General features: G+C 37.4%; 1 long non-coding RNA gene across 3 annotated transcripts; it reads right to left on the bottom strand.

Annotated features, from left to right (window-relative positions):
* On the bottom strand, positions 6,761 to 9,377 carry LOC109950661. 3 transcript variants are annotated; one of them, XR_002272929.1, is made up of 6 exons: positions 8,792 to 9,377; positions 8,569 to 8,662; positions 8,370 to 8,454; positions 8,137 to 8,216; positions 7,209 to 7,644; positions 6,761 to 7,119 (listed from the first exon to the last, which is right to left on the bottom strand). It is a non-coding gene; the product is annotated as an uncharacterized LOC109950661 (long non-coding RNA). The 3 variants fall into 3 exon arrangements; XR_002272928.1 differs by having other exon boundaries at positions 8,569 to 8,624; XR_002272930.1 differs by having other exon boundaries at positions 8,569 to 8,624; positions 8,823 to 9,377.

The following is a 10,706-nucleotide window of genomic DNA, read 5'->3' as shown; positions in this document are numbered from 1 at the left end:
CCCCCCCCCCCCCCCCCAAAAAAATCTCATTGTCCCTGACCCATCCTTATTCCCCCACCCCCATATCATCATCCCACTTCCAGAGCCGTGGTTGGGTGCAATTCTATTTCGTTAAACAAAACCCATATGAACTCTATTCCCCCACCATCTGTCAAATTAATAAATAAAAAAAATCATCTTTTGTTGTTTAATGAAATAGAGTGCACACCGTTGACCAAAAATAAATAAATAAATAAATAGAGTGCACACAAAATCCAGATCTGAATTTGGGTTAGGAGTTGAATCTAGAGTTGGTTTCGTCGTTGGGAGGTGGGCGAGGGGGTACACCACTATATTTTACCATTTGCGCGACGAAGAGCATTTTGTTCCTTAAAATTATTTTTAGTCGCACAAATTTCAGCGCGACAGAAAATTCGTCGCGCACAATCCATCACGCAAAGATTGTGAAGAAAGACTTTGCGCGACCAAGTTTTTTCATTGGTCACGCAAAACTGAGTGACGGTTAACCTTCGTTGCATAAAAGGTTTAGGGACGACACAATTGTTTGTCTGACAAACTTTTGCGCGACGAAAGCATGTTCATTGCGAGTACACTGCGCGCCGGATTATAATCGTCGCGCGGTTCGTGTTGCAACTATTTGTGCGACAATTCGTATTCGTCGCGCAATTCATGTGTCCAACATTTGCGTGGCGAATCTTGTTGCGCGACGAAATTGTCGTCGCCGCGCATTTCTTTTTTACAAGACGAAAGTCTTCGTCGCGCAAGAATAAAATATATTTATTTAAAATTTAGTTTTACATTTTTTTATTTTGTAAAAAGTGAATTTGCGCGACGAAAAGTGTTTCGTCGTACAAAAATAAAATATATATTATTTAAATTTAAGTTTACGTTTTTTTTTAATTTTGTAAAGAAATAATTTTGCTTTTTTTTTTGGGTAATAAAATGAAATTGCAATAAAAAAATGTAATGAAGAGAAAAATTATTATATAAAATAATATAAATGTATACTACAAAATAAATGTTTAAAATATAATTATGAAAGTAAAAAACTAATCAAACAATGTTCCAAAATCTACTTGGTTGTCAGGCAGATGCAGCTTGGTGATTTGGCCATGGTCCACAGGGGCAGAGGTTTGGTGGCCATGCTCGAGTTGGACGGACTCGGAGGTCGACAAGGGATCAAAATGCGGGACTGGAATGCCGGACCGCGCGAGGGACTCCAGAAGCACAGACATCTGACCCTCAAGCTCGGCCACCTTTGCTGTGAAAGCAGTCACCTGATTGTTTGACTGCGACGATAAACGGGGTCCAGGTTCCCTCCGCCTAGCATTCCTCATCCCTCGACAATATGTCCCCAGCCTCCTCCCAAGAGTTTGATCCAACGTCTCCGTCAAGATCTAAAACCCAGCATCATGTGGAGGATCCATAGACTCGATCGGAGTATTGGGAGGAAGTTGAGAGGCGGACTCCTGAAGAACCAACTGGCTCCTCTCTACCATCGTCGTCTGTTTAACATAACATAAAATATAAATTAAAACATTCATATAATAACCGTGAAACTTGAATGTGTAAGATAATAATTAAAATTAAAAAATACTTACACGAAGGGACTTGGCTGACTCATTCCCAGGTCGAATATAAACGTCACCAAAGACGTCGATCTCTGGGAATTTGGACTCCCCCTGAATTGAACAAGAAAAGAAAAATGTTAGTACGAAAAAAAATTAATATTAATTACAAATTAAAAATTGAATATAAACTATTTTATTATTATCCGCCGCCGTGCGTCCTTCCTATATGAGAAGGGCCTGGAACCTGAATAGTGGAGAAGAGTCTTCTTGTTCCTATTGCCCTTATTGACTTTGGCTTTATTCTGTTATACAAAAAATAAACGTATTAGTTGAAATTGAAATGAAATATAAAAAATTAAATAAACATTAGTAAGAAACATGTAATAATTTTGAAATTAATATTAAAAAATACCATATAATCAAGTGCCTGAAAATGAGCGCTGAGCCACGCCCAACTATCCTCCCGCCCCTTAAGTTCCTTCAAGCAACCCTCCTAAAGAGTGACCTGCGGATCATCAAACCCCTGAAAATGGTGGTACAAGTTGCTCTTCCACTGCTTGTACCTCTCAGCAAAGAGTTTGTTGACGTATGCCAACGACTCGTCGTCGAGGTCCTCTGAGTTGTAGTTCGTCCGCAATAAATTAATTACATACATTAAGTAATAAAAATATATAACGTTTGAAGGAAAAAGAATTAAAAGGTAAGATATATACCGACAACTGTCCCCACACCTCCGTCTAGATCTCGTCAGGCATGACCTTCCAAGACTTCCATTGCATCGGGCAATGGGTCCGAAACGACGTGACCAATGTCGTGGGCCAATGAGCTGTGCAACTTCGTCGTCGGTGCAGCCCGATGCCGCTTGTCGTATCCGATGTTGATATGACTGTTGGTCACCCGGGTGACCTTCGTCGTCTTTGGTCACCAGGGTGACCTTCGTCATCTTCAACTACTGACATGGCCCCTGGGTGTTCTTCTTGGCTGCAAAGAAATATGAAATTAACGTTAAATAAAAAACAAATTCAACTTTAAAATAAAAAATATATATAAAAAAAACCAACTAGACTTGAAGGAAATCTGTACCTAGTTATGACCCCGACACACTAGTAGCGTCTGTCGATGTGGTGTCGGTGGTGCTGGCGGGTTGGTGACAACGCCTAACACTAACAGGTCGCCACTTATGATGCTGATGACGCCGGCGCCTGGAACACCCGGGGACCAACTAGCAAGTGGTCCATTAGTGCTGGAGTAGTGGCAACAGATGGCGGTTGAGCCGGGGGAGGCGACCTCTGTGCAGTCGTCATCGCCTTACGACTTCTAATAAGGTTTGACATTTTCACAATTTCATAAATACACATACAAATTAATTCAATTTATGAAGATATAATTCTAAGCACATACAATTTCATTACAAATCTTAACTAATTAATTAAAAACATATCTTGACCTCGGGTTTGCGATTTCGGAGTATCCGGGGCTCTGATTTATGATCCTTCGAATCCTACACGATTCTAGAAATACAAGGTATAACATACGTGAGTTTGAGTTCGATCCAACGGTCCGAACATATCAAACCCGGAAATCGCACAATAGGCGAAATTCGTTCGAGACTCAAACGGTAACCAAATTGAAATCCGAGCACACCTACGCCCTCGTGACAACTAGGGGATTGCACTGGGACCCAATGCCCCACTGCTACAGTAACCGACGAGCCACCACACACGTCAGCAACGCGTGGGTGTCCAAAGCAATAACAATCACCTAAAAATTCTAAAAATTAAGAGCCAAGGTTCTTACCCTATGTTTAAAACATCAATTGCAGCCACTTTTGTTCTCGGACCTATCTCGAAAAAGGGGTGGAAGTGGCCGAAATTTAAATTCAAAAACTGGCCAAAATTAGGGTTACAATTCGATATACGAAAACTAGGAATTTATAAAATCCTACCCAACCATCAGCTAGAGCACGAAAAATAGTGCAGAAATCATACCTCAGGTGTGGGGATTAGTGGCCGGAGGAGCTAGAACGAGGCCGGTGAAAATCTATCAAAACCAGGGCAATTCTAGCAGTAGGCATGATGGTGATGGTGGGGTAGGTCTGGCCTTCGAAGGTGGTGGTGGCCCGGTCCTTTTTCCGGAAGAGTCGTGGGCTAAGGTGTGGCGGTTGATGGCGGAGAGAGAGAATTCTAGTTTAGGGCAGAGAGAGAAAGTGAGGGAGAAGGGTCTGCCCTTTCATGTTTTTTTTGAAAATTTAATCGATCTTGCGAGAAGAATAAAACAAAGTGTCGTGCAAGGTATGTTTTCAGCCCAAATTTTCATAACATTGCGACGAATAAATGAAACCGTCGCGCAAGGTAGGTAGTCCACCAAAATTTTCGTCCCCTTGCGCGACGACTAAACGAAACCGTCGCGCAAGGTTGTTATTCTGCCAAAATTTAGGGTTTAGGGTTTAGGGAGAGATAGAGATAGTGAAAGGTTTGATCGATCTTGCGCGACGAATACACAATAGCGTCGCGCAAGGTAGTGTTTAATCGATTTTGCGCGACGACAAAAGTATTTTTCCATCGTGCAAGGTTTTTATTCTGCCAAAATTTGGGGTTTAGGGTTTAGGGGGATAGAGAGACAGTGAAGGGTTTGACTGATCTTGCGCGACGAATACATAACAGCATCGCGCAAGGTAGTGTTTAATCGACTTTGCGCGACGACAAAAGTATTTTTCCATCGTGAAAGGTTGTTATTCCGTCAAAATTTGGGGTTTAGGGTTTAGGGGGAGAGAGAAACAGTGAAGGGTCTGACCGATCTTGTGCGACGAATACACAGCAGCGTCGCACAAGGTACTGTTTAATTGACTCTGCGCCACGACTAAAGTATTATTCCGTCGCACAAGGTTGTGTATTCTGCCCAAATTTTCACCACCTTGCGCGACGACTAAACCATACCGTTGCGCAATTCATAAACAATAAACCCTAAACCCTCGAAAAGTATAGCAGTGCGTGACGTAGGATGCCAGTTGTCGCTCAAACGTATGTTGCGCGACACTGGCTGCCTTGGCGTCGCTCAAAGTTATTTTGCGCGACGTAAGTGTGCGTCCCGCAAAGTTTTGTGTGACGTATGACGTTTGTTTTCGTCGGGCAAAGTGTGTGTATTTACGGGAACCTTTTTTTATGTATCTGTATAAATGCATCTAATCGATATTATTACATTCCAATTCCTTCCCGATACCTCCCAAGAAAAATTCCGAATTATATCTCAAATTTCATTAAGGGCTCCGTTGTAAAAGGATAATAAATATTATTAACGAAAATGTTTAAATCCCTAATTCTTAAACAAGTTTTTATTCATCAATTTAATGGTTTCCTAAAAAAATATTGCATTTAATTAACTCCTTCAATCTCGACGATTGCATTTCTTATTGTATCGGAACAAAACCTTGCGCATTGATCTTTACGGCGCTTCCTCTATCAATTAGATCCTTTATCCATAGAATAAAAGTAAAGTATCTAGGCATACCTATTTCTTCTCATTCATATTTTCACTTTTATTTTTCAATTTAAAATACCCAATTTTTTCAAATAAAACCCGATGACTAGGATCCAAACATCGCAAGTTACCTAATCTAGCTTGAAATCTTATTTATTATATTTTTCGGAATCCAAAACTACCCTATTAAGTAATCGATGTAGGAATTAATTTAGAAACTTATTTGAAATTAAATATTAAATTCAACATTAACGTATTAGTAATCTACATGTGATTAACGTTTTTGTTTATTTAATAAAACAATTATATTGTTTTCCTTTTATGAATAATAGTGCACATTCTAATTATGTTGAAAAATATTTTGATAAACTATTTATTATTTGTTGTATGAAAAATATTTTATTTAAATGAGCCGATTTTTTCTCTAAATAATGTACCCAATTTTTGTCTCTAATAATTATTGTGTACCTATTTTTAATTTATCAAAAATAATTATACCCATGTATGCATTATAAAATACATATACAGACGTATATACACATATAGATTATATATTTATACTATATGTATATATTATAATAGACATATAGACACGTATATACATGTATATTATTATTATTATTATTATAACATACCCATATATAGTATCTATATATATATGTATATATGTATGTATTATACCCACGTATGTATGATAATATATAGATACAACTATATGCACATATATTATACACATGTATATATGTACATTATAATATAATATATGTATATATATATATATTACAATATACATATATTGACGCGACGAGTATTGAAATTGTCGCGCAAAATTGAACTTTACGCTACGAAAAGTACAGTTGTCGCGCGAAATTACAACTTTACAGGACAAGAAGCAGATTTTGTCGCGCAAACTTGCAACTGTACGTGACTAGTAATTTTGTCGTCGCGCAAAATACAACTATGCACGAATAGGCTAAATTCGTCACTCAAGTATTTGGCACCAAATACATATTTAGGTCAGATTGTTTCTCATTTTCATTTTTTAAAAATGTTTTGTAAAAATAATTTTCAAAATTAATATAAAAAAGGTTTGGATATATTTATTTACCAATGTTTTATAAATAAATTTATTTTCATTTCTCATTTTCTTTTATAGCTCAATTTATTTAACAATGTTTCATTTCTTCACATATATAAGGTTTGGATATAACAAGTACATATATTCAAACAAGCATATTTGCCAAAATCTGTACACTAACATAATAAAATTACAAAAAATTTCATCATTCATCATCTGAACTATAATAACTTTCGTTATCGTCGCTATGATCACTTTCGGTCTCCCAATCCTCCCTCTCTATAACTACATCATCGTCGTTGTTTAGGTCCACTACAACATCGTATCGCAGAAGATCACCAAGGTCAATTGTAATTGACTGAATCGGTATTTCGATTGAATACACTCCTTGTATCTGAAATGGTTCTTGTATAACATCTGTATCTCAAAGTGTTTCCGCATCATTTTCCATTGAAGATTCTAAATGTTGGTCAGCCACATTGTGACGTCGTTGTCAGTTGGGTCTAGTTCTGGTATAGCATACACGTTCCTATGATCCATCTTCTGAACAACTTTCCAACCACTCCCGGCTTTAGGGTCATCTAGATACACAATCTGTGTTGCCATGTTTACCAAAATGTAAGGGTCGTCATCATACCAAGTTCTGTTAATGTTCACAGATAGTAAGCCATGGTCGATTTTAACACTTCCCTGCCTATTTAGGTTGGTATCAAACCATCGACACTTAAACATGATCACTTAGTATCGGTCTTTGTAAAGCAATTGCACGACAATTGTGAGTTTGTCATAGAAATCAATGTCCGTACTTTCGCCTCCACCTGGGATATAGACACCGCTGTTTTGCGTACACAACTTGTCATCTCGTGCAATCCCCAAAAACTTGACGCCATTAACATGGCAACCCGAGAACAATTCAGCGCGAATCGGGCCAAACGCGAAGTTACATAACTCTTCACTGTAAGTGGGGGAATTCGATGATTTCAACTTATTCACCTAATATTATAAAAATACATTCACATGTTAGTTTGAGAAAATTAAGTACTACAATATATATGTCAAATACAAAAAAAATTATAACTTACATATTCCAAAAACCATTGTGGAAACAATTCACGGTATTTCTTGGCATACAAATGTGATGGATTTTCTGGCTTCATCATCTCTTCATGGTCATCTAAGTATGCCATTATCTCATCACAATTGTTCAGTACGAACCAATGCGCTACCTCCATGTCATTTCTAGAAAACGACTCTCCTCGTGCAGGATCTCCAAAGGGGCGTGCGCTTTGGGAAAAGACATAAAGTTTCTCATTTCTCACACCTCTGTCATTATTGCACTAAGGACGATTGAAAGCCGTCTGCACATCTTTTAAATACATTCCATAGAAAATAAGCGACTCATATTGAACCCAAGCCTCTATAATTGATCCTTCAGGCTTCGCCCTGTTGCGTACAGTTTTTTTCAGCTCTCCGAGAAGCCCGTTAATTGCAACTTTACCATTTGACACGTCACACGCCCTAAGAGAAATATATCACACAAAAACAAATACCAAATTAAGTGGAACCTAAGAAACTGTGAAGATAATTTCTAGATATTTGTTTACCAAATTTCATACCACAATCCTTCGCTTAAACTGATTGTTTGCAACAATACTAAGAATTTGTTTGCATATTACATATGCAATATTTGGCTAATCCATTTCACCAGTAGCCATATATTTAACTAAATAAACTAGGTCTAAAACCAAATGGGTATTCTTCAAGAAAAAAAACCGACCTTCTTGAAGCATACCCATCTAAGTTATAATATGCAGTGGAAAAGAGAATAAAAAGAACCCCCTAGCATCCCAGTACCCTAACATGGAAAAAGAAGTGCATAATTTAGAATTCTGTAACAGAAATTGTCTCATTAAATTAAACAGGAATAAAAAACCAGTGAATTTAAGGCTGAGATGTAATCGACTAATTAAATAAATAAAAAAATTGAGGATGAGAGAACGATTGACAAACCTCTTTGCTAGTCCAAATGCAGAACCCTACTTCGTTTTTTCTTGTAGCACCTTCAAAGTCGGTCAACATTCTGTGTTGTTCTACACAAGATATTTACGAACACAGAACGTCATAAAATACCTTTATTGTAAATTTCTTCAACACAAAAAATCCAGAACCAAAATATTTGATGAAATTCTATTAAAAGAAAAAATAAACTGAAATTAAAGAGAGGGAGAGAGAACATTGTATACCGCAACTTCTGTACATATGCACTGGCTCTGTCCCACAACAGCAGCAAGGGCAATGTCAAGCCTTTATTCAAGCACAAACAGTCACCTGCCATTACCATTTCAAAAGAATGTTCAATCCCATCACAGGGGAGAAACACAATCAAAATTAATAAAAGGGAAAGAAATTGAAATACAGTGGAGGTGATTAAAAGATGCAAACCTTGTTTCTATTTCAAAGTCCACGAATAGATGTAGTTGCACCATTTTGTTGTAGTCCTGCAATGCACAAAGTCATCAGCTTCACCCAAGCAACTCTGCGTGCCAATTCAAATCCACCATGTACCAATCCATAAGCTCAAACATAGAACCCAATCATATGATAAACCATCACACAAAAGGCTTAATTTTGGTCCAAAAGGGCAATTCAAGGATATGGTTCTTACCTGAAATGCTTTGGTGAGGTTGCAAAATTACCTTTTTCCTCATGCTCAAACCCTTCAACAACGAAAAAACAATGAAAGGAAATTTTCATTGTAATTCCAAGCACATGCAAGAAAGAAGAAAGACACCAAATTTTCAATCCAACATATAATTATAGAACAAAGACTCACTTTTGCCTTTATGTCCTTGAGTTTCCACAGAAACCCAAGTGATTTCAATAAAAAGTATAATGTTATTAAGTGGGTGACCTCAAACGCTCTTATAAGCATAATTATTGAACTCCTACCCACAAAACAACAGTAAATGTTTAAAAAGATGAAATTTTCTGTTTTTTTCTTGCATTTTCTTAGCAAACAGAGGGTAAGTAGGTTTCTACATATTTTATATAGTGTTAAATCGGATTTTTTGTGTGAATGCTCTTATATTGAACCAACCATCTTTACCTTCCAGCTGAGAGACTGGTCGATTAGTTCAGAATATCAGCTCCCAATCATATTTCCTTTTAGATGCAAACAAATATTAAGCTCCTAGGGTTCATTATCCGCATGCTCAAATAGAGAGAGAGAGAGAGAGAGAGAGAGAGAGAGATCTTGCCTGCTTAATAATTTTTTGATTGAGATCTTCGGAAAGACCGCAGGTCCCAGACGATTGATCATGTCATCGTCGGATGGGTGTCGTTGAATCTCGAGGAGGAGCGATCGGGAGATCCAACAGGTGAGGCATCAGAACCGTCGGTCGAAAGACTCCTACAAAACATCAAAAGAAGACGCAATTAATAAAGAAGAAGAGAAAAAGATATTTGAAAAATTGAAGAAGGAAACCCAACAAATACCAGCACAGGCACAAACGAAGGAAAGAGGAAGATGACGATATGAGACAAATAGGAGAACAAATAAAAAGAAGGTTATCTGATGAAGAAGAGGACCAAATGGACGAACCAATTCGCACCATAGCAGCCACAAACGAAATCAACGGCCGGAAGAAAGCCAGATCAAGCTTCAACAGTGAAGCTCTCATGGGAGAAAGAGCCTATCAAAAAATATGTCATATCCCCCAACAATTCCAACGAAAGGCAAAACCAGCTGGTTGGACTTTTCTCATCATAGAGTTTTCTCTCCTCTATTTTTTTCTTGTTCTGTTTTTTTAACAACAAACAAAAGAAAACCATGTTCAAGAAAAATTAATAATTAACTTTTTAGAAGCAAGACAAACGAAAAATAGAGCATGAAAGATGTGTTTGTGTGGTGGATGTACTGATATGATATGAAAGTTATAAAAAAAAAAAAGAAAAAAAAAGAAATACTCAGGAATCCAATAAATGTAGCAGATCAATTGAAGTGTTGTAAAAGAATAAACATGTGGAGCCCACCAACTATTCATTACTGTTCATTACTGTTCATTTGGCGGCTTTGATAGAGTTTGTCTGTCACAGGTGAACAGTGATGAATAGTGATGAATAGTGATTATTTCAGCCTATAAATAAGAAGAGAAACGGAAAGAAGAAGAAAGAAAAAAAAAGAGAAAGGAAGAGAAGGAAGAAAGAGGAAAGAGAGAGCAGAGAGAAATTCTCCTAGAGAGAAAATTCAGTGAGCCACATATATTGTAAACACTAAACTTGTAGCCCTATTATTTTACATAGTGGAAAAGTTACTACTGCTGCTCTCCGAGGACGTAGGCATAGCCGAACCTCGTTAAATGCTGTGTCTCATCTACTTTACGTGCAGCTCTGAATTATCGCACATATTCTAGGTTATTTTAGGCATAGCCGAACCTCGTTAAATGCTGTGTCTCATCTACTTTACGTGCAGCTCTGAATTATCGCACATATTCTAGGTTATTTTATAACACGTTATCAGCACGAGAAGCTCTCAGGTATAATTTTTGTGCTGCACTATTATTTATAATACTAACCATTAT

This window comes from Prunus persica, chromosome G8 (assembly GCF_000346465.2).
Source record: "Prunus persica cultivar Lovell chromosome G8, Prunus_persica_NCBIv2, whole genome shotgun sequence".
Taxonomy (NCBI): Eukaryota; Viridiplantae; Streptophyta; class Magnoliopsida; order Rosales; family Rosaceae; genus Prunus; species Prunus persica.
This window is presented reverse-complemented; position numbering and strand designations above follow the sequence as displayed.